This window comes from Sus scrofa, chromosome 4, assembly GCF_000003025.6.
Source record: "Sus scrofa isolate TJ Tabasco breed Duroc chromosome 4, Sscrofa11.1, whole genome shotgun sequence".
Taxonomy (NCBI): domain Eukaryota; kingdom Metazoa; phylum Chordata; class Mammalia; order Artiodactyla; family Suidae; genus Sus; species Sus scrofa.
The window spans coordinates 125,211,064-125,236,071 of NC_010446.5; the positions used below are offsets into that span (position 1 = coordinate 125,211,064).

General features: G+C 47.4%; 1 protein-coding gene and 1 pseudogene across 4 annotated transcripts in view; both read left to right on the forward strand.

The window, feature by feature from the left end:
* The window catches only part of TGFBR3 (transforming growth factor, beta receptor III), a 200,850-nt gene that overhangs the window by 101,125 nt on the left and 74,717 nt on the right, over positions 1-25,008 (forward strand).
* On the forward strand, positions 5,854-7,168 carry LOC110260399 (annotated as a pseudogene).

Genomic DNA, 25,008 nt, shown 5'->3' on the forward strand with positions numbered 1-25,008 from the left:
TGTCATATATTCCTGACTAGGCTAAATAATGGCTCTCAAAGACATGCCCACACCCTAATCCCTAAAATCTGTGAATGTTACCATGGGAATATTCTATAGAAGAAGTTTTTGCAGATGTGGTTAATTGAAGGAATTGGAGGTGAGAAGAGTCCCCTGGATTATCCGGGTGGCCTCTGAATGCAACCACATGGGTCCTTATGAGCCCAAGATTTGATGTAGACAAAGAGGAGAAGCCCACGTGGCCGTGGAGGCAGGGACGGGAAGGATGGGCCCTGGAGCCACAGCTATGAGAAGCTGGGAGAGGCGAGGGATGGGTCCTCGCCCAGAGCCTCTGGAGATGCTGGTGTCTCTGCTGATGCCTTGATTTGGGCTCAGTAACACTGATTTGGACATCTGGCCTCAGAACTATGGGAGAATAGTTTTCTGTTGTTTTAAGCCACCATGTTTCTAGTGATTTGTTACAGCAGCCACAGGAATTCAAATAAACCCTGTCTCAGCTTAGCTCGGAAGATGGTCTGGAGTTCCAGGCAGCCCTCCTGTCCCCATTTTGTCCACTCTTCTGTTCTCCATCTCTGTAAAGGGCACCATCACCCAGTTGCGAAGGCCAAAATCCTTGACATTATCCAGGACTTCCTGTTTTCTCAGATGGCACACCCAATCCTGTTTATTCTACCGTAAAAATATATTCAGAATCTGCCCAGCTTTGATCCCCCTCCAGTCTCCCCCACCACCATCGCTGGTTTGAGCCAGGTCTTTACTCCGAGGCACAGGGGACCCCTAACCCAGGTCCCTTAAGAGCACAGGATCTGGAGCTAGGGTGCCTGTGCTGGAAGCCTGGTTCCATCTTTATGATGGAACCGGGCTTTTTAATTTTCCTCCTGTGAGGATAATAATAAGCATCTACCTTGTAAGGAGCCCAACAATGACACAGTTAAAATGTGTCAAGGCTTAGAACAGCGGTTGGAATATAAAAGTACGCAGTAAAAGGAAGCTGCGGTCATTGTTCGCTGATAGGACCTATTCTCCACATGCGGCCTGAATGGTCCTTTAAAAACTCAAGTCCAGCCGCAAAATTCACCAGTTCAGCTTCCCGTGGGGGCTTCCCATTGCCTTTAGAATAGAATGCCCAATCCCCAGTGTAACTGTCACCCGTCTCCCACTGCTCTCACCATTTTGACCACGTCGCGGTGGTTGGCTCAGATGTCCCTCAGAGGCTCAGGGCGTGTTCCTGCTTCCCATCCTCTGCCCGGAACACTTCTTGGTTATTCAGAGGACTGGTTCCCTGCCCTCCTCCAGGCCCTGCCCAGCCATCCCCTCTATATCAAGGCCTTCACAGACCAGCCCATCTAAAATAACCCTACCCCTGGCCCCCACTGCCTCCAAACCCTGTTTTACTTTTTAAAAATAACTCCTATCACCACCCAATATTTATATTTTTTCCTAATATTTATATTAAAATGTATTTATTGTCTGTCCCTTCCATTAAAATATCCATGAGATATATTTTGTGCACTATCTCCGGTAATTAGAACATACCCAGCATGTAGTAAGCATTCAGTAACTATAGGTGAAATAAAGGTTTGAATGGACACGTGAATACCTTGATCATAACAGTTTAGCTTTATTAAATGAACAGAGTTAGACATTTTTTTCTTTGGGAATTTCTTATATTAATTATATTTCCCGGAAAATCCAGTTATTGCTATTGCTATGTATGGTTCAGTTATAAAATAATCTTACCTGTAGACCCATGTGAGTCTCAGTGCCTTCGTTTGTCACTGTGAAGAGGTTGGGAAGATTGAAATCTAGTGTTTCCTTCAGTGTTCTTTTTTTTTTTTTTTTTTTTTTTTTTTTTCCCTGCATCTACATTGAGAGTTAAAGGCATATTTTAAAAATATAGTTAGTCCAGGCCTCCAAAATGAAAAACAGCATAACTTGCATTTCGTAAAAAATACCGATTGAAAAGCAGAATGAAAGTGTTTCTGGAATTGTTAAACTAGAAAATACCCTTAAAGACACGCTCAGCCTCCAGTGGGTTAGGAACCACCTAATAGCTGAAATGTAAACGAACAAAATCTGATGTCTTATTGCTGTTCTTTAAATTATTTTTTTAAACCTGGATTAAGTAGGATTTACAGAGCAGGGGGCAAATCTGGCCTCCAGATACTTGGGAAAATGCTTTGGAGGGTGGAACTTGGAGTTCTCGAGGGCTTAGATCCTCCGGCCTTGCACAGTAGAACTTTCATGATTTTCCAAACAGCTCACTGTTTCCTCAGGACAGAGTACACACAGCGAATCTTTCTTCCTCTCCCTCTCTTATTTATTGAAATACAGAAGATTAGAGGAACTAATCATTCCAGTTTGCTCCAGCGAAGTCCCCTCCCCCCGTAATTAGAACCAGGCCGCTGGACCGCGGGTCAGCATCCTCCGCGAACTGCCCGCAAAGCATTGTGGGAGTGACGAGGGCTGCAGCCCGCAGAGCAGCCGCCCTGAGATGCAGACGCGGGCAGAGACCACCACCTGCGAACCGAGAGGACAGACCTGGAAACACGTTATTGCCCTAAACACACAGGATAGAAACGTAACCAACTTGATTTAATCAAGTGCAGCTGGGCCGAGATAAACACACAAGCGCTGAGGAGTCAGGCCTGCTAGAAGGTTCTGGGGCTCGGGAGGCGTGTTGCTGCAGTAATTGGAGCCAGGTGTGCTTGGCCTGGCAACGCTCTTGGGAGGTGAGAATTTGGAGAGGTTTGAAATCGGGATGTGGTTTGGCTGAGGGCAGGAAGCAAAATTTTCCAAGACGAGGGGAGGAGGCTGGTAAATAAAACGGCCGAGGTGAGGCGTCTGAAATACGTTAGGACACCGAGTGCCCTGGCGGCTGTGGAAGCCTGTGTCTGGTGGCCTCGCCTGGTGGTGTTTACGGCGGGAGGATGGGTGCCCAGCTGTACGGATGCAGGGCTTCAAAGCCAGACGAACTGGTACAGCCTTTAACGCTGGAAGGGGCCGTGTGGGGAGACCTCTAGAGATAAATGTCCCCAAATGTCTCAGCCACAGACTGGGAGAAACGTCTAGCTTTACCTCATCCAGTGACTTCAGCTGTTTTGGAAGGAGTTCATGGCTTTAGCACGTCCTGTGTCCCTGTTTCTCTGGAAGGCATACTCCAGGACCAAAAGTAGGTGATGGAGTTTCTGTCCAGAAATTTGGGGTCTCCTCCGAGCAGATGTGGTGTTGGGGTTAGGTGTGGAATAAACGTGGTTTCTCAGGACTGGTCTTGGTTGGAGTCTAATCATTGTACAACTATAAATGTAATAAACTCATTGAGTAATAAAAAAATAACCCCCCCAAAGCCCTGCCCCCTCCTCCCACGCCCCATTTACAACGAAATTTGGAGAGTGGGACTTAAGCACGGCTTAGCCTTGCCTCAACGGGAGTAACTGGTGAAGGTGACCGTGTTGGTGCTGCTGGTGGTCTGTCTTTCAGGCCTGGTCTTTGATGAGACCCAAGTCCCAGAGGTTGAGGGGAAAGCTCAGAAATGGCAGAAAAGCTACTTGTGTTTTTGTTAGGAAGCTAAGGGTCCTGTGTGCAGCCTATTCAGTTTGTCCTCCTGCTTCAAAATCCAGGGACCTGTAGGCACTGATGCAGCCAGAGTCAAACATTGTAAATGGTTTCTTCAGAGGATTAAGAAAACCCGCATCCTGATCAGTCTTATCAGCACCCCCTGCAAGGGTGTTGTTAGCGGTGGTTTACAGACAAAGCAATTGAGGCTGAGAAAGGTCTCTGCCCAAGGTCATGAGCTGGTGGAGCAATTGGCAGAGCCCAGGCTTGAACCTGCAGCACACATCTGCTATAGATGGGGACAAGGTGGGCGTTCCCAAGGTTGAGACATTTGCTCAGTCATTAAATCAGTATTTATTAAGCACCTGTCGCTTGGCAGTCCTGATGCCCCTTGAGAATTTGCCGAAGGTAGCAAAGAGCATGCCTAGCCAGTTCTCCGTGTTCCTCCTCCTATTTAGATGACCTCAGCTGCCCTGCTCTCCTGAACGGGGGGCTTAAGTCTTGCTCCCAATGTTATCTGTTAACTTTAATCCTGGAGGTAAGTCTTTGAGCTGCACTCAAATAGCCATCTGCTGAGAATTGCAGGTGAATAGTTGGGTTGTCATCTATAGGTTAAGAAAGGGGCAGGTTGGGGCACCCTGTTGCGATGGCTCTGTGCTATGCAAACAGCTCTCTTTACTGGCTTATCTGTGCCAAAATATTACCAAATAGCTTGGAAACAGGTTGGTGTTTTGCCCTTTAGGGGAAAAAAAAGACTACGGAGTTGAATTTGGAAAGGAATCTCGGAAAATATTTCAGTAAAACAATGTATCATTCACATGCCTAAAAATCCAGCACTTCAGGGCTCCTGCTGGCAGAGTCAGGTGAACTTTGAGATATATTATGACTTGATCTTGAATTCTTGCACATCTCGAGTAAGCTGAAAGTTGGCTATTTTAGTTTTCTTGGCAATGACCTTTTATCAGAAATGCTTTAGGAGATGTGCCTTAGATAGAAGCCAAAAATCCTTCTGGTAGCTTTCTCTCCTACAGCTGCCTTCTTGTCCTTTCAACTTTATAAAAACGTAAATGGAAGGATATCCCAACACCAGGATGGGGAGTCACTCCACGTGTGGGTTCATCTTTCCTTGGTCTTCAGTACATTCCTTCACTTCTTTATTCTAAAAGTGTGCGAGTGTTTACCACGTGCAGGCACTGTTCTCGGACCGCAGATGCAGTGCTAAGAAGGCAGCGTTTCAGCCTTTGCGGTGCTTCCATGGTTTTGAACACGAGGTATCTGGGTATTCAAGTAGCACTTGAAGGGGTGGTGGTTGGGGAGGTGAGAAAGGCTCCCTGGAGAAGGTGCACTTGCTCAGAGGCACGAATGATGAAAAGGAGTGAGCCACGCACAGATCCAGGGGAAGAATAGGCCAGATAAAGGACCTGCTTGTGTCATGACCTGAAGCTTGGAAGCAGCTTAGTGGATGTGGCTGGAGTTGAGCAAGTGAGCAAGGAGGAGAGCACGGCGGTGGGATTCGTTAGTCTAGGGTCAGGTCGTTTTGGCGGAGGAGAAGCCGTTTTTGGCATTCCTTATGTTTGTGTGTTCTTATCCAGGGGTTAAAAATCTGAAGATCCAGGGAACCCTTCTTTTCCAGTAACAGAGAATTGGTTCTATAAGGAGAGACATGGATAGTTCCACGGGCAGGATAGGTAGAGGCTGGATCCCTAGAATGGATATTTGGGTTTTAGTCCCAGTGATGCCATAACCAGCACTAGGGCACACCATCACTGCTCTGGGCTTCAGTGGCCTCTAGAATAAATATTTGGAGTAGAATATATCCAAAATCTCCTGTATCACTAGGGGTCGATGATTTTATTTATTTATTTATTTATTTTGTCTTTTTAGGGCCACACCTGTGGCATATGCAAGTTCCCAGGCTAGGGGTCGAATCAGAGCTACAGCTGGCCGGCCTATACCACAGCCACAGCAATGCAGGATCTGTGAGCTACACCACAGCTCACTGCAACGCCAGATCCTTAATCCATTGCGCGAGGCCAGGAATCGAACCCAAGTCCTCATGGACACTAGTTGGGTTCATTACCTCGGAGCCATGACAGCAACACCAAAGATTTTATTATAGACAGATTTCATTTTGTGTTTTATCCTCTTGCTTCTTTCAGATTTTTATCCGCACGGCTTAACCAAGTCCCCTGGTTTCTAATTTATTTTACGCCTTTACCTATTGCTTTGCTTCTGGAACAGCCAGTGAAGGACTTGAGAAAAAAAAAGTGCGGGAAGAAATGCGGGTGGGGGCGGGACATGAGAGAACTTTATAACGTCTCACCTGGGATCCAGATCGGCCTGTGCGCCTAGCAGTGCCCATTCAGCACATTGCCCGTTGGCCTGAAAGAACTCCCAGGCATCAAATGAGTTCATTGAAAGGCCTGAGACGTGGCCTCAGGCGAATGATTTGCTGTATAACCGAGAGCAGCCGTTGTCCTCCTTAAGGAGCGTTATGGCTCTTTGGTCTCCCTGGCGGAGGTGAGCGGACCAAGGGAACCTCATCGTTTGGAAAGCATCAGAGTAAGAGCAGCTTTGTGCCACAGCTGTGGCTCTAAGGCCTACCGTCTCCAGAAGCTGACCTGTGGCAAATGTGGCTACCCTGCCAAGTGAAAGACAGAGTACAACTGGGGTGCGAAAGCTCAAAGGTGAAATACCTCTAGGGCTGGTCAAATGCGGCACCTAAAAATTGTATGTGGCAGATTCAGGCATAGATTCTGGGAAGGAACAGCACCTAAACCCACGATGGCAGCTGTTGTGGCATCTGCTTCATCGTAAGGGTGTCAGCAAAGACATGCAATAAATGTTCTGGTTTTAAAAAAATTTTTAAAAAGAGGGTTAGCCCCTCAAAATAGTGTTTTTAGAACCTGACCGTGTAATAACGTTTGCATCAGCTCTTTTTTTTTGGTCTTTTGTCTTTTTAGGGCTGCACCTGCAGCATATGGAGGTTCCCAGGCTAGGGGTCGAATCGGAGCTACAGCGGCCGGCCTATACCACAGCCACAGCAACGCCAGATCCTAGCCGAGTCTGTGACCTAGTCTGATTAGTTTCTGCTGCGCCATGACGGGAACTCCCGACTCTTTTGTTTTTAAATCATATTTTGATTTATTAGAAGCTCTACATTTGACAGAATTTAGAAAAATCCTCCAGTCTTCCTGAAATTCAGTATAATCATGCAACTCTCTCATTGAAAAGTATACTTAAAAGAAATTAACAAAGCCAAAAAAAATCACCTTGTCTTAGGACTATTATCTTGTCGACACTACCTATTTTAAAAGACATTGTAAATCTTGATTTACCTTTAGGATGTAGCTTGAGTATTTCATGGTTTATTTTGCTTCTGCTAAGCATAAAAGACTGCAGGGCACACACTGACTCAGAGTTAAATTGAAAAAAAAAAAAAAAAGAATGGAATTCTTTAAAAAATGCCCACATTAGTCTGAAAAGTTCGATAAATTCACTTTTGAATATTTTCCATTTTTGAAAGAAGAAAGGAGTTCCCATTGTGGTGCAGAATCCGACTAGAAACCATGAGGTTTCGGGTTTGATCCCTGGCCTTACTCGGTGGGTTAAGGATCTGGCATTGCCGTGAGCTGTGGTGAAGGTGGCTGATGTGGCTCAGATCACATGTTGCTGTTGTTGTGGCTGTGGTGTAGGCCGTCAGCTGTGGCTCCAATTTGAACCCTAGCCTGAGAACCTCCATATGCCAAAGCTGCGGCCCTAAAAAAGCAAAAACAAAAACAAAAGAAAGAAAAAAGTCTTTTATTATATTTACTGAGGTAGCCTCAACTAAACTTCTGTCAATCTCTCCTTCTAATTGAGTGCACAAGTCATTTCGTGTGACGTGGCCTGTTTGCCTTTTTTTTTTTTCTTTTTTTTTTTTTTTTTAGGGCCGCATCTGTGGCATGTGGAAGTTCCAGCCTAGGGGTCGAATCAGAGCTATAGCTGCTGGCCTACACCACAGCCCCTCAGGATCCGAGCTGCATCTGTGACCTACACCGCAGCTCACCACAACGCCGATCCTTAACCCACCGAGCGAGGCCAGGGATCGAACCCGAGTCCTCATGGTTCCTAGTCGGTTTGTTTCTGCTGCACCACGACCTGGCCTGTCTGAATCGATGATTCAGTCACACCAGCCTGTTCTTTCTCATCAGCCACATCTTTTCCCAGGGATCTGTCTTCAGCGCCGTTACTGACTCCATCAGTTGGTCAAAGAAACGTGGGCTTTGGTTTAGCCTCTTCATTTATGGGGAAACTGAATCCCAAAGTAAGATACTGATGCAGAGCTTTTTTTTTTTTTTTTCTTATATGAATGACGTGTCCAGAATCCTACACAAGGAGGAAGACAAGTTGGTGAAGCACCAGTGTTTGTGGTTTAGAGTGAAAGTTACTTTTCTCTGTTCCTCAGGCAAAGGATCATTAACTTCTCCTCGCTGAGGGCAACCAATAGATCATTTTCTGGACATCAGCCAGTCTTATTTTCATTCTGAAATTGTTTACCAGCAATGCACTCTCTTCTTCTTTTGAAAGAAAAAAGAAGAAGCTGTGAGAGAGATTATGACCCAGATTTGTTTCGGGTGTTCATGGAAAGGCTGCAGAACTCATCCTTGGGCCTTTGCCGGGATTTACGGGGGCATCTCCGGAAGACATCCCTGGGGTGCAGCCTGGAGACTGTGTTCCCTTTAGGTAGCAGAGGGAGAGAGTGTAAAGACTTGGTCTGTCTGGTTCATTCCTCGCACAGCAGAGAACGAGGGCTGGGATTTAAAGATTTTTACATGAAATACCATAACCAGGACTGACTGACCAGCCCTATGAGTTATTCCTTGTAAAAACGCTCAAGGCTGGTAACTTACCGTAGTTGCCTGACTTGCCCATGGTTTATGGTTAAAATATGTCCCAAACTCAGCAAGTGTTTATTGAGGGCCTTCGAGCTGGGGACAAAGCCAGGGAGCACATTCCTCAGGCCTGGGAGACGTGACGTTGAAGATCAAGGTGGAAGTTTCTCCCCTTTGAGATACTGCCTGGTAATTCCTGAATCGTGGTAACTCTGCCCCACCTGGAGTGGGACCCCCATACCAAATGGGATTTTTTTTTATTTTTTATTTTTTCCAAATGGGATTTTTTTTTATTTTTTATTTTTTCCAAATGGGATTTTTTTTTTTTTTTAATTCTATTCCTGATGCAATTTCTGTTGGGCGAGTAAGTGAGGTGCTTGAAGAGGGTTTAATAAATTAACGTCCTAATGTGATTAACTAAGTCACACTTAGTACACCAGAAGCTGATGTGCCCCGTATTTATCAAGAGGGAAGCCGTGGTCACAGCTCAGTGAATTATATTACACGCTATTCTTCCGATTGCCTTCACTGATTAGCTAAGCTCGGTTTTCACAGCCCGTTGAGATCGGCCCCCGCCTGCCTTTCCAACTTCCTTTCTCTCTATTTGGTGTGTGTCCTCAGCTGCCTCTGAATTAAATGTTCCCCAGACCTGCCCGCGCTGAGTCCCCTGCCTTGACATTGCTCTCAAGGCCCTCGCTGCCCTTTGCCCTGTCCTGTCCTCTCAGTTCTGCCTCTTCCGCCCTCTTCGCCCCCGGGGTGCCGCACAAGTGCTCCCCAGTCACGTGTATATCCGAGCATCGTGTGTTAACCCCAGAGCCCGGAGGCAGCAGCATCCGTGGGTCGCATCCAAAGAGGAACGTGATGTGTGTTCACATCACATTTTGCTCGAATCAAATTTCTAAAGGTTCTGCGCAGGGTGCTTTGAGGTACAGATTCCTCCCCACCAAGAAGTGGTTTCTTTCTTTTCTTTTCTTTTCTTTTAATTAATGCATGGCATGCTGCCAATGTAATTGCAGTTCTGAGGATTCCTTCTGTCAGTCTTGCGAGTGGCAATTATGTTTTTTTCTTACCTAACTTTTAGGATGCTCCAAGGCTACTCAGGCGTATCACCTTGACTGTCTTTAAGATAAAGATGTTTTGTATATTAAAGCCGTAGGAAGCATAGTTAAGAATTAACTGGAATGATGTTGATAAAAATTGAAGGTTTTGATAAATCCATGAAGAAATTAGTTTCTAAGTTGCTATACTTTATATAGTTGCTGTTTCTGTGTCGTATAGGTATCAACTTTGCTGTTTAAGTTACAGCGTATAGATTGGTGACGGTAGATCAGAGACACGAGCTCATTTTCTCACTTAGTGTTAAATAAGGTTTAGATAATTTTTCTTAAGTTTATAGCTATTAGTCTAGGGAAGGTCAGTATGGAATAAAGTCTATCTTTTTTTTTTTTTCTTTTTTTTGGTCTTTTTAGGCTGCACCTGCAGCACATGGAAGTTCCCAGGCTAGGGGTCGAATTGGAGCTGTAGCAGCTAGCCTACACCACAGCCACAGCAACACGGGATCCCAGCTGCATCTGCGACCCACACCACAGCTCACGGCAATGCCAGTTCCTTAACTTAACCCACTGAGCGAGGCCAGGGATGGAACCTGCATCCTCATGGACACTATCAGATTGGTTTCCGCTGCACCATAACGGGAACTCCCTCGATTTACCATTTTATCAGAAAAACCACCTTCTCTCTCTCTCTTTTAAATCCAGGGTTAGGACCAACAGCTGTTGTAGCATGGGCAGGGAAACTTGATATAGTGGCATACATTTTTACCCTGGGCTGCTCTGAGAGCAAATTTGAAATGGTTGTTTTGGAAAATGTGCAGTGAACTTATCTCTAGACCTTCGCACCAGGGCAGTGAGTCCAGCCTAGCAAATCCCTGGTACTTGATGTGCATCTTTCAGAACAGAACTCTGATGCTGCGCCTTGATGCCTTGAAATCAGCACGACAAAATGGTGCTCGGAGAGCAGTGTTTGCTTTGATCATTTTTCAACTCCTGTGCCCCAGCCTTTTCACGGAGTGCAAATTGCTTTACCAGAGTTACGGGGCCGAAGCCCACGGACTGTTTTTGTAGTCTGGTTGCTGTGGAGATTCTTAGCCTTCCGTGAAACTCCATCTCCCGGGGAGCAGAAACCTTTGCAGCTGTCTCAGCCTCTGTGGTGGTGCCTCTGGTGGAACTCTTCACCAAGCTTGCAGCACGCCCGCGAGTGGCGGGTCTGTGTCAGCGTGAACAAATACGTGGAAACGGGACATCTCATGCAGGGCATGTCGTGTTTCAAAACACACGGCTCCCCTGGCCTTCTCCCGGTCGGGCTGAAGCCAACGTTCAGGGAGCCGTGTTGGTCGTGGCAATGATGCGAGCCCGAGCTTTGGGAGAACCGCCGATAAACTTGATAGGATTGCCAAGCGGGGAAGAAAGTGATGGCAAAGGGGCAGCTTAGCGGGGCTTGCGCGTGCCCCGTGAGGAGCAGCTGCTGGAGGACGAGCGGGGGTCGGGGGGGAGCTCAGGTCGCCAGCCCCCTGATGGCCAAGGAACTGTGAGAAAAACGGTTCTGACTTTCAACTCCAGCGGAGGGTAGTGTAGACAAAACCATCCTTCCGCGGAACCCAGGGAATGGGGAAACGTCGCCATGGTTTTAGAGGGCGGAGGTGACAATAACCCACACTCGAGGGCCCTGCCTGGGTGCCCGTCACTCTTCTAAGTGTTCTACACACAGCACCCGTCTAATCGCTGACCTCTCATGCGACAAGCACAGGTGTTATCCCGCGGTTACAGTTGATGAAACCGATGCCCAGAGAGTCTTAACGTGCTCAAGGCCCCAAGGCTGGTAAGTGGGGAGTGGAGATTCCAGCTGGGCCTGAGTCACGGCTCTGAACCACCAGGTCAGACTGCCTGGAACTTGGGAAGGAAGGCAGAATGACCCAAAGGATTGGATTCCAGGAGACAGTGGCCAACGTGGAAGAAAACGCAGATCTCGGGAGAAATCAAATTATGCCCTGAAATATGTTTATGGGCCCACTCGGTGGATGACTCATTCATTATTAACTATTATGTGGTGCCTTCGAGGTGCCAGGTATTGGACTAGGCTCTAAGGTGATAAGAAGACAGGTGCCACTTGCTCCTCTAAGATCGTTTGTGTGGAGTTTGTATGGGCAGAGTTAACATAATGCAAGTCAGCAGGTGCTGGATGCTGTGAGAAGGGTCAGTGGGATGGGGTCAGGGTGTTCACTGAGAAGTGCTTCCTTCTTTCTCTGGGGCACCAGGGATACGAAGCCTTCTTAAAGACTGTGGCATTTTTTTCTGTGAGGTGAGCAAAATTGATCCCAGGCAAAAGTATGAAGCCGTAGCTAAGTTGTCTGTTCATACAGAGCTCTCCTTCTTTCTAAACAGACTTGAGAGGTCTCATTTGCTGAGTTTGCATGTAGGTGCCTGTAGTTTGAGAATTTCCAAACCACGGTATAGCAGCGTGCCCCATTCGCAAACAGCGCTGGTAGGAGTGGGTTCCAGGGTGATGAATGGAGAGCACGTTACAAGAGAGAAAGGGCTTGAGAAGGCCTGGGAGATCCATCTTCACGGGAAAAGTCCTCAGGTGAGGACTGTGCAAAGTTCCTGAGATTCGTTGAGGACCTGCCTGTAGCTAATAGCTAATTTTTAACTACGGGGTAAGCATGTTACTACCGCTTTACAAGCATTAGCGTATGTGCTCTTCATACTAGTGCTAAAACCTACGCACTTTATTGTTTTTCAAGTTGAAGAAACTGCTGCACAGAGAGGTCAAACAGTTTGCCCAAGGTCACACAGCGAAGAACTTAGTGGAGCTAGAAGCGAACACAGGGAGTTTGGTGCAAGGGTGTGTGCTGTCAGTTATTATGCAGTGCTGATTAGTCATCTCTCACTCGATGGGTCCCCTTTTGAGCCGGAAAGTATTAATCAGAGGGCAGTCCCTAAGCTGCTAAGGCATTATTATTAGTAAGTTTGGCTTGAGGCTCCTTTGAGACCCTCTCCTTCCCAGGAAACATCTGGTCATTCACTGTCATAAAAGGGACAGTATCCGTTTTGTGCATCAGGCTTTATTTCTCAGGGCTGACCAGGAACCTGCCATGGTAAGTGGATAATTAATAGAAAAAGAAACAAAAATCAGAGCGTTTAGCTACTTGTTAACTCTGGTTGAAAAGTTTATTTGCTTAAGGATGTGGAATCCCATGGTGACTTTGACTTTATCAGCGTTTTCTATTTTAAAAACCAAGTGATTTCAGAGCATTAGCCACTGATAATGGTCTGAGGAATTTAAGTTTTGATCGTCTTTCTCTGAGAGAATAATAAAATTGTCCTCACGTGTTAGAGGGTACAGAGAATGATATTTATCATAAATATAAATTACTTCACCTTCTCAAGTATCCTGTGTGATTGCTCTGATCTCTTTTAAGGTTAGAGGAGATTTAATTTAATCTTAGGAAGAATAATGGCTTGTTCAAAGCTAGGTCTAATTTTAGAATCTAGGCTTATAAGCAAAGGACAGCAGGCTCCCACGGACTCCCGCAACCAAGACACGGACGGATGAGACTTGAACCTGCGGCAGCCGTGTTCTGAGCGCTTTATGAAACGCGAAAGAACCGTCCTCGTGTTCCTAATAGCATTTGCCTTATTCTAGTGTCCTTTTCTTTAGAAATAACTGCGGTTGAGCAGCACTCTCAGGGGTTTTACTCTGTTGTTCACCAAACCTATGGACCCTTCAAAACAAATTTCACCAAGCTCTTTAGAGACTAAAAGAAATAGGAAGGGGTGGAGTGATTCTGAGAGTCTTAAGAAAATACCCAGGAAATGACGTCACGGAGTCCCTCGCCTCCAGGGTCCGAAGGGGTCTTGGTGCCCCTCCTGTCCAGTTTACACTTGGCTGTGCTGTTTGTTTCGAGACTCTCTCTGGTGAGGGGTCCACCAGCCAATCCACGTGGTTCAGACGGTGGGGAAGCAGTGGGAGAAACAGGAAAAGGTTTCATGGTGACAGATTTTGCCAGTTTCTTTCAGGGGAGCGTAGGTCCTGGTTTGTCCTGCTTGGGGGCCCAGCCCAAGCTGCTCTCGCCTCTCCCCGCTCTGGGCGCCTCCCCTCCCCGCACACCCTGGGCACCTCTCAGTCTTGGTGTCACCTGTCATCGTCGTCCCTTGCGTGCCTGCCGTCCCTCTGGACCGTGGCGAGCACGCTGGGGAAAGACAGGCCTCGTCTCACCCGTGCTCCTGGTGCCAGCGGTGGGCCTGCTGCCTGGCACATCTTAGGTACCGACCTGATGCTGCCTGAAGAAATGAAAACCACGCGCAGGAAGCCCGGTTCCTGCCTGAAGCCAGCTGGCCGTGTGCCTCGGCTTTGAGCACCTGGGACCTGGAGTCCTGAGGACCGTGCGCCTTCTGAGGTTCTCTGGGCTCCTTGCAGTATCGCGTGAAGCTCTTTCTAGATGAGAGTTAAAACTCGGGCCTTGGTCAGGCTCATCTTGTTTGAAGGTTCAGATCACAGTTTGTTCCTCTGGTGGAAACACGTAACGTGATGCTTACCGTGTTTGCCACTTCGAAGTGCTCGGTGCACTGACATTGCTCGCTCACCGTGTGGCACAGCCCTCACCACCATCTTGTTCCAGAACGTTTTTGCCCGTCCAGAAAGACATGCCATCGCATGTGCCAGTCAGTCCCATTCTGCCCTCCCCCAGCCTCTGGCAGCTACTTCCCGTCTCTGGATTCGCCTGCTCTGGACAGTCATGTAAATGCAACCGTCCAGCACGTGACCCTTTGTGTCTGGACTTCTCCACTTCCCACACTGTGCTCAGAGTCTCCTGTGTTGTAGTGGGTGTCGGCACCTTATTCTTCTGATGGGTGTCCGGTGTATGGATGTACCACATTTTGGTGGAGATTCGTCGTGAGTCAGATTTCTTATTTCTGGCCAAACATCGTGAATGGCAGAGAATATGAATTATTTCTATGAGATCCTGATAATTTTGGAATATTTAAACTCATAACCGAATCTGCCCCTCCCCCCTTCGGCTTTTCCCATTCTGGCTCTACTCACTGCTCATAGCGGGATCTCCAAAGGATGAGAGGCACAATGTAGACTGTAATAGTTTTGCTGGCAATGAGAAGTAGAGAACTAGTGACTGGAACTTCAAGGCATTTGGGACGCCACTGAATCGTCAATCAGCTTAAGCTGTCTGACCTTGATGGGCTATACCTGCCACAGGAGGTTCCCAGGCCAGGGGTCTAATCAGAGCTGTAGCCGCCGGCCTACTCCAGACCCACAGCAACACCAGATCCGAGCCGCATCTGCAACCTACACCACAGCTCTTGGCAACGCCAATCCTTAACCCACTGAGTGAGGCCGGGGATTGAACCCAGACCTCATGGTTCCTAGTGGGATTTGTCTCTGCTGTGCCACGACAGGAACTCCCTGACCTTGATGTCTTTTAGGGCCTCTGTACTTCAATCGGGATTAGAAAATTTCATTTCCTCCCTCCCTCCTTTCCTTCCTTTCTTTCTTAATAATTCGATGGCCGCACCTGCAGCGTATGGAAATCTCTGGGTCAGGGACTGACTCTGAGCCATAGCTGCGACCTTGGCTGCAGCCTTGGCAACACTGCGGGATCCTTTAACCCGCTGTGCCTGGTTGAGGATCAAACCCGCCCCTCTCCAGTGACCCAAGCCCCTGCAGTTGGATTCCTAACCCACCGCACTCCCGAGGGAAGTCCTGGAAGATTTCTTTAGAGACGTATTACAGACGAGTAGCTTGTACCTCCTCCAGTTTCCTGGGAAGCTGAACCTTTGTAATACTCTTAAGCTCTCTTTAAATACAAGCGCTCCTGCTATGCCTTCCATGTTTCATGTAGTGAGTAAAATTCAGAGATTAGAGGCTTTTTAAAAAAAATCATTTTACGTATAAAAAATGAGACCAGGTATAAAAAGTTAAGACAGTATTTCCAAATGTTAAGGCAGGACCTTCTGTTTCCTAATGTCACATGGGGCAGCAGTTTTAATTATTCGCTTGGAACTGGATGGATATTGTCCCCTCTCTCTTCCTGGCACTTTTGCGTTCACTAGTTCCCAGTAGTATGACTTGATTTGTCAGGGTTTAAATTTGCTGACTATGTGTATGGTGTTGACAGAATTACAGTCTCTTCATTATTGAGAAACAAATGACGGGTATCGTGTTAGTTACGTAACCTGAAAGTCAAATGGCTCGTGTCAGAATTTGCACATGTTGCATTGTGAGGTAAAATCTATTCCTAGCCTCGGCTGTGACACTCGAGCTTTTTTTTTTTTTTTTTTTGTCTTTTTGTCTTTTAGGGCCACACCTGAGACACATGGAGGTTCCCAGGCTAGGGGTCAAATCAGAGCTACAGCTGCTGGCCTACGCCACAGCCACAGCAAGGCAGGGTCTGAGCCACATCTGTGACCTGCACCACAGCTCGTGGCCATGCCGGATCCTTAACTCACTGAGTGAGGCCAGGGGTTGAACTTACGTCCTCATGGATGCTAGTGGGGTTCATTAACCGCTGAGCCACGAGGGGAACTCCATGACACTCAATTCTGAATTACTTGTAAATAAATGCCAAGAGGGTCATTCTTTTTTTCTTTTTCTTTTTCTTTTTTCTTTTTTTTTTTTGTCATCTTTTTAGGGCCACGGCCGTGGCTTGTGGAAGTTTCCAGGCTAGGGGTCTAATCGGAGCTGTAGCCATAGCATCGGGATCCAAGCTGCATCTGTGACCTACACCACAGCTCACGGCAATGCCGGATCCTTAACCCACTGAGCAAGGCCAGGGATCAAACCTGCAACCTCTCGGTTCCCAGTCGGGTTCATTAACCACTGAGCCATGATGCAAACTCCAAGAGGATCATTCTTGATCTAAATAAGGAACATTGTTCAGACTTCTCACAACTTAGTCTTTTGCTTCTTCCACTGTTTATTTTCCTTTTTCCTTTGGGTTGTTGCTAAGTGTTTAAAGGATTTTTAAGGGTATAGAGTAACTATAATAAATTCGTTACCAGGTGTTCCGTTCTACTGTAGTTTTGCCCCTTTCCAGTTAGAACAAATGTATCGCACTACTTTTAATGCTGCCTGAAGAGAATAGGAAATTTAAACCTTTCGGTACTGGCTTTAGGAAGATAGATCCCATCTTAGACACTTATGCATCCCAAATGCTCGATGCATATTTTGGCAGCTTTCCCTCTGCTTTCTGTAATCCTAGGTCTTACCCCAAAAACTCACTGCAGGGCCTGGGGAAACTGGTTCTGAGAAGGAAAACAGCCAAAAGTACCGCGACCAGCACCGAAGGGCAACGGGAGATCCTGGAAGAGGGACAGCGTGGTAAAACAGAACCCACTTGACGCTCACATTTAGAAAGTGGGGGACCAGGGGGCACTCTGTTCCGCAGAACAAAGGCCCTAGGCTTCAGCCCCCATGGCTCTTATTAAGGAAGGTGACGAGATTAATATTTGTTTGATTAAGGGAGGTGACAAGATTAGTGGGCAGGGCCAGGCATAGGCAATGAGGTTATCTTAGGGATATCGGAGGGGGCATCCTTAGGACGGGTGCAGCTGTTGATAGAATAACAAGGGAATGCCTAAGCCCTTTACCTTGTCTTTGAAGGAGACTCTGTGCTCTGGAACTCTGCGTCCACAGATCTTTGCCTTCTGCAGAGTTCAGCAGCTCCGCAGTCTCCAGCATCTCCCCCTTTTTTATTTATTTGTTGCATAAGGACAGTCACTCTTAATTTTGATTGCAGGGCGTTCATTGGGTTCCTATGGATCAGTCCATGATTCTGCGGACTCTGTCCGCAGCAGGTCTCTGAGGTGACCAGTCACATTCGGGGGGGGGGGGGGGGGGGAGTTTGTCTCCATCCTCCCGGGAACCCATCATTCCAGGCTTTTTTTTTTTTTTTTTATGGGATAGTGGCGATGTTGATAGAATAAGAGATGGAAACCCTAACCCTAACCCTAACCCTCTTCTGTAGCTACTTCCTGCTGATGAGGGGCGACGAGTACTGGGTGTCTGGACGTGGTAGGTTCCTACTATGGAAGTCAGGTCGGGAAGAAAAGAAAAATGAGATTAAGCAGAGGGTTGGAATTTAGGTGATAACCGGTACTGTTGAAGGAGGCGTGTGGTTTTAAATAACAGGAGCTCTTGGTCCTTATCTGTGTTGTCTCCTTTCTGTTGCTAAGAGGACACCTTTAAAATGTTAAGGTTGCAGCTGCTGATGCTGCTTTGCGAACAGCTGGTGGCATCAAGTCTGACAGGGCTCACGGCCTAAGTTCTCAGCAATACAAAGACGTGTCTAAAATTACTCCCATAATATTTCCCAGTATTACCGTGGATGTCTGACCCACAGCTGCTCCATTCTGCCTTTTCTCTCTACTGGCCAATGCAGATGCCACTGTTAATGCTTTCTGTTTTTCTAGATATGAGACGATGCAAGAATGTGGGCCCATAAAAATCCTTACCTAAAATCTGACCGTCTGCAGGCCTGTTGGGTCGGTGTTCCCAGCGCACAGAGCACCTCCTTCCCGGCCTCCACACTGAGCCCTGCTCAGGGGGCGCCGCAGGTCGGCAGCCGCAGTGGCTCATGTTTTATCCGTGTGGAGGCTGATGCCAAGGGCCAGGCTTCAGTTCCCGGTGCTCGCCCAGGGTCACACATTCGACCGTAGTTTTGGGAGGCAAATCATGACCCTTTCGTCCCACGGTGCTGGCAATGAATATTCCTAGATCTGGCAGAGATTTCACTGACAGGCAACTCCATGTGCTATTGCTACACTCGGCCTTATTATCAGGAGCCAAAAGTTTCTGGACCACCTATCTTTCTGGTCTGTTACGGTCCAGGAAAATAGCCTCTCTTGTTGCATTTTCCCCTGTCCAGAGACCACTGACCTCAGATGGAACGGCATATCATTGTATCGGAGACTCAGCTACAAATGTGGCAGTGCAAGAAATAGCAATTTTGTGCAAACAGTTAATAAAATATAGACAGCAGTCTTAGTAAAGTCATAATCGAAAATGTAAGCGCTTTCATCCTGTTAACATTAAACAAAGATGTGTTTATGGTCTGGGTCAGAGCGGGTATGAACCAGCCAGGTGACGGGATCCCACCTAGTGGCATCAATAATAAGAGCCTTGGAGGGAGAGAGCTGCCAGGGTAAATCAGCAGTAAAACGGATAACCATTGTCCGGTGTGAAGACGTTGGGAGCGTGGTCTGCTTCTGATGTTGCCTTCTTTGTGTCCACGCACTGGTGTTTTCCGTACTAGACCCTTGTTTTAGGACGAGTTAGAAGTTTGGTAGTTCTCTCTCTAGACCAGTCCAACACAGAGGCCCTTCTTAAGTGAGAAATATAAACTTAAGAGTTAATTTTCTTCACCCCTTCATGTGGCACTTAAGAACGCCTGATATGGAACTTTTTGTCTAGGCTGGAGACAACCCTTTAAACGACACTTTTCCAGAATGTATTTATATTCCCCTGGTTATCATGGGACATCTGATATTCCCCCAGAGACAGATTACAACAGTCAGCTTCAGAAACAAACTTGGATTATTTTTCTTAATAATTCAGTTAAAGTTTATGATAATGTAACAGCAGCAAAGAACTATTTGGGAGGTGAGTTTTAGACAGTAAACACTAATCTCAATATACAAAACTAGAATATGAATCAACAGGTTTTTTTTCCTCATATTTACCAAATATAGCCAAATTAGGACTGTAGAAAGTATATCCCAAGTGGACAACACATTTTCTAACCTTTTCTTTTTCATCGTTGGGTTTGCCAGGGAGCCGGGAAGAACCAAGTGGCCGTCTTGGGTTTCCCATAGCCCTGACTATTGAAGTCACAACTATCGTTTATCTATCTTTTTTTTTTTTTGTCTTTTTGTCTTTCTTTTTGTTGTTGTTGTTGTTGTTGTTGTTGTTGTTGTTGCTATTTCTTGGGCCGCTCCCGCGGCATATGGAGGTTCCCAGGCTAGGGGTTGAATCGGAGCTGTAGCCACCGGCCTACGCCAGAGCCACAGCAACGCGGGATCCGAGCCGCATCTGCAACCTACACCACAGCTCACGGCAACGCCGAATCGTTAACCCACTGAGCAAGGGCAGGGACCGAACCCGCAACCTCATGGTTCCTAGTCGGATTCGTTAACCACTGCGCCACAACGGGAACTCCTCGTTTATCTATCTTAAACTGTCTACGCAGCATTACTGCACGTTGATGGAGAAGTGCCTGTGAAGCACGGGCTGCTTCAGAGACAGAAGCCACAAGCTGGTCCACCGTTTGGTGGTGCACCATCCCGTAAAGCACCTGATAAAGACGTAGGAGAACGTACATGCGTCATAAAAAATGGTGAGGGCCTCCGTCTAATAATTTGTTGTGTGCCAGAAGATGGTTGGAATAACGCTTCCTCATTCAGTTCTTTCAATGTTGCTGTTTCTAGCTTTTGTACGAATTGTGCCACATATTGAGACTCTGAAACAATATTACAATATTACCAGGATCCGAGACCATTTTTAAAACTTGTCGAACAGCCACGAGTTCTGCCTTTTGAGCTGAAGTGTAAGAAGTTTGTCTGATTTTAGTAATATTTGGACATTGAATACCAGCTGTACCATTTGAAGATCCGGGTCTGTGAAATAAGTAAGAGCTTCCACAATAGGCTGTGAAGGTGACGAGATTAATATTTGTTTGATTAAGGGAGGTGACAAGATTAGTGGGCAGGGCCAGGCATAGGCCATGAGGTTATCTTAGGGATATCAGAGGGGGCATCCTTAGGAGGGAGTGCAGCTGTTGATAGAATAACAAGGGAATGCCTAAGCCCTTTACCTTGTCTTTGAAGGAGGCTCTGTGCTCTAGAACTCTGCGTCCACAGATCTTTGCCTTCTGCAGAGTTCGGCGGCTCCGCGGGCTCCAGCACAGAAGTACTGGCCTCGAAGGGAAATCCTGCACAGCACATTTCTGTTGCACAGTAAGCTGTTCTGATACAGTTCATTGCCTGAATTAAAAGCGTTTAAAATCCCATGCCTCTGAAAGATAGCAGGACATCTGATCAAAGAAAATAATGCATTCTCAGGGAACGTGCTCCCCAACCAAACACAAGCAGGTAACATGTTCTTGCCCCTTTGACCTCTGCGTGATTCATTCTCCTTTTCTCAAGGAAGACCGTGTAACACGGAAACTCAAGTTCCTCTAAACCCTTTTCCACTTCAAATGATGACCTGGCTGGATGAGACCAGGATACCCTGAGGGGGGCTAGTACTGTGAATTCAGGAGTTGTTTTTGTTAGAGCTTTCAAAGGAAACCAGACCTCACAGAATTCCCAAGCTTTGCCCACCGTGACCAGAACTGAGTTTCCTCGGAGAGTCCTTTGGTCTAATCCACATAGCAAGGGAGTCCCTGGGGCTCCCGGAATGAGTGGCTCACACCTCCGCAGGTTCCTTGGCGGGTAGGGATCCAGAGGAGGGAGTTTCTGCAGATGGGCCCCTGTCCCGCCCCCAGCGTGCTCACGGCCCTCTCCCCTTCGGGAGTTGAAATTCTGCGTGTGACACGCCTGAGAGATGCTTGGTTCCCCTGGATTCAAAATGTGACCAGTACCCCCCTCACCATAAGCACATAGTGCGTTCGGCCATAAGCGCAGTGAGCGTTAACCACGCTTTGGTGGAGGAGGTAGACGAGGATGTGCATCGAAGCAGCTCAGAGAACTTTCGCCGGCCCTGGGGACATCGCCGCTCACAAAAATACTTGCTCGCCCATCCCCGTGGAGTCTCACTGACCGCTCAGCTTGTGCCTGCTCGCAGCTTGGTCCTCGTCCTTCCTTCTGTATCGTTCCCTCTCTTTCAGAAGCAAAATAGCTCCTGCCTCTTCCTCCTGGACAGCTGCTCCCAAGCCACCCTGTCCCAAAGCCAACACCCAAGATTAAGAGTGGAGTGGGGAGGTGGGGCAGAGAAAGGTGCATTCGGTTCTAGTCTGATGAGCAGGCTGTGAGTGTTCTCATGAATGAGAGACCGTCATTCTCTTCTTAGCACTGCCACTTTCTAGCCATAGGCCTTTGGACAAATGATTTATCTCTAAGCACTAATTTCTTCATCTTTCAAATGGGAAGAATTAGACCATTATGCAAAGCATCTCTTGGTGAGAGCGGCAAGTCTTAACCCAGTAGATGGACCCGTGCACCTGCCTATTGTCTTTCCTTGGGAGAGAGTATTAGTGTCACTATTTTGGCACCGCTGTTCCTATTAACAGCAGTACCCAATGACGTATTCTTGAACATCCACATCTTAGAAGTTACTCCTCTCTAGTTTCTCTTTTGTGCTAGAAAGGCAACACAGCCTGCCCATTCAGAATTCCTTACCTGCTTTGGGTTCATATTCTAGCCCAGGGGAATCCCAATGCCATCCTTTGATGCTTAGAGCATCAAATTAAATTTAAGCGCTACCTGGACAGTGGTGCATCTGCTGACTTTAAGACAGTGTGTGAGAAGCAAGCCTTATGAGATCCACAGCTGCAACTGGCAGATGGAATCATGAATCCAGTACTCAGATCACGTGGGAATTGAATTCCTGCTGTGCCTGCCTTTTAAACTGGTTTCTACTGCTCACGCCATGACTCTCTTGATTACACAGTTCTGGTTACCATGATACAAGCAGACCATCCTGACATGCTGTTATTCTAGACATGGACATGTCTGAGGACTGGCTTACTAAACAGTTGAGTAGCAAAAACAACTTCAGGCCCAGTATAAAAAGTAGAAGTTGAGAGGAAATAAATAAACACAGTGTATATTCTATGGGCCTTTGGTTATATATTTGTGTTTAGCAATAATAAAGTGTTTGGAATCGATCTGTTTGTTAAGTGTGACGAAGAATCTTAAAAAAAAAAAAAAAAAAAGCAAACCTTTTTTTCCCCCACATTGATCAATGCACAAATACTGAGTTCCTTCCGTTCGTCCTGAAATTTAATTTCTGATGGTTCTAACACAGCTCATTGCCTGAATGAAATAACTTGAAAGTCTGTGCCCGTAAAAGATAGAAGAACATGTGGTCAAAATGTTATCTTTGTTATTAATCCCTGAGAAGGAAAAAACATGCTCCAGAGGTTTTTTTTCCCCCCACATTTTAACATGTTTGTTTTTGCATAACTGAAAAAAGTCTGGCCGTGTGTTAGGCTCAACGATGCAGAAATCAAAATGATATACCCTCCCCAAATAAAGAAAATAGTAATGGAGGCGCCGAAGGACAAAACATGTAGGACCTACAGAAAACACAGGTAAATGGAGAATTCTGTAGATAAGATAACAGGGGAGAATGAAAACATTCTGTTTTCTCTGCCTCGTGTGGCCCCCCACGTGGCGCAGGTGCTGCTCTGCTCTGTCCCGCACCCACCGCAGAGGGCGTTTCTTCTCCCGCAGCCTGGGCATGGCCTCCGAATGCGCCACGCACGTTCCAGGCAGCCCCTAGTGTTTGCTCTTGGCACCACTTGGAATCTGTTTGCTTTGCTTGACTGTGGTTTCAAGTTCAAGCAGAACTCGATAGGGGCGTTATTCTCTTTGCTGGATGCCACGCCACCCCGACCAGAACTTTCTGGCCAGGAAGGCACAGCGATGGCTCTGGACCATTACTTGAGTCACATTTCATGACTAGCTTTTCTTGAGGGTTCCTTTTATTCCTCTTTCAGAAGACTTGTTAACTGCTTACCAGATGCCTGGCCCTGTGTTGGGCGGGAGGATGCATAAACGAGTGTGACTTGGTTTCGCGCTTGAAGAGTGTCAGGGGCGGGGAGCCAGTGACAAACGTCTGAACAAGTCATTGCAGGGCCATGTGGGGCAGAAGCAGGAGCAGGGTCTGTGGGGGCAGTAGGAGGGGAGATTTCAGGGAGGTTGCCCCTTGAGCTGGACGCCTGTACTCATCTGGGGGGGGGGGTGCCGCAGGTGAGAATCCTGAAAGGCCATATGGTGTCTTAGTGACAGGGACAGCCCCTACTCAGCTGGCAGATGCTCAGTACTCAGGGACGATGGGGAAGTGCCCGGCGGTGCTCCCAGACCTGCCAGCAGCAGCATCCTCAGCATCTCACACCTGGGGTCCCCTTTCCCAGCCCTCTCCCCGGAATGGAGTGCCACGCTGCTCTCCCAGGGCGGGGCTGGGGTCCCCGCAGGCCCCCCCGGCTCTCCCAGGACCCCGTTAGAGGGTCATGAGCTGTAGATTCAGAAATATTCTTCTGTTTATATGAGCGCTTGTCTCTCAACCCCCAACCCAAATTTAGTTCTGAGTATTTTTCCAGGGCATTCAAAATATAGAACAGAGGGGCAGACTTATTTCTGCCTTGGACTTCAGACTGTCATTGTCGGGCTCCCCTCTTTTGTGGTTTTATGGGATTCTTTTCGGAGGCTCCCAGGGCATCCTGATTCCTGTCCTGTGGAGGGGAGTTTTGGACTTGCCCCGCTGTGTCCCTCGCATGGTGTGAAGGGTTACAAGACAAAACCATCGGGAAGGGCTGTGCTGGTCATAGGCGTGGGGTCCGATGTTAACCCTGGGGACGGGGGATGGTCAGTCGGCGTCTCGGTGGCGGTGGAGGCACGTGGGGGTCCAGATGCCTTGGATTCGGCACCAACCGATTGATGTCCCTCTGGAAATTCAGAGAAATGGAAAAATAAAATCGTAAGGACATTCTTTAAAGCTCCAAATCCAGCCCTCCAAGAATATTTTAAGGGAATCTTTTTATACCAATTCCCAGATGGTGAAAGGCAAGCACCAGTGAATAAAATGTCAGCTGGGGGGGTTCCTCAGACTGGAACACACTTGGTAAAAACGCAGAGCAGCTAACTAGCCGCTCCGCCCCACGTCTGGCGATCAGTTGCGTATTTCAGGTGCATCTGGGGTCAGATTTGAGCTCCTAAAGGTCGTGTTGCCCGGATGTATGTGAAATTCGAGTTCAGCTGTGGTTAGCCTCGTGCCCTGCGGTGGCTTCATGTCTCCCTGTCCGTCCGTGTGAATTGCGGGTGCGACGGGGACCCGGATTTAGGACGTCTTCAGTTCCAGCACTGTTGCTCTGAAGAGGGCACAGGTAGGGCCATACACACACGGGGCTGTGAGTTTATGGGGCGTCCGTGGTTGCAGACACAGGGCTGGGGCGCTTTCTTATCTGCCTTCGTGTCAACTCATTGTTGGATCATCCATTTCGGAGCAGTGTTTGGTCTGGTTTTAGAGAACAGAAGTCCCTCTGGTAGTATTTGGGATGACTTCATTGTTTCATGGGTCCACTGGGGCTGTTACGAGAATCAGAAATGTTGAACTGGAACCTCACGGACACGTTAGCAAAATTGGACAACTGTTAGACTCTCGTTTCAGTTGTTTCTCTCGCTTTGCCTTTGTTTGTTTTGACAAACCCCAGGAGGAGAGGGTCTAACTAATAAGAAAAACTTGAAATCATCCTGTAGAAATATCTTGCATCTTACCATGAATCCTGGTAAACTGAAAACAATTTTCACATGGCATCTTTCCATCAAGAGGGGAGGGTTTGGTTTTTGTT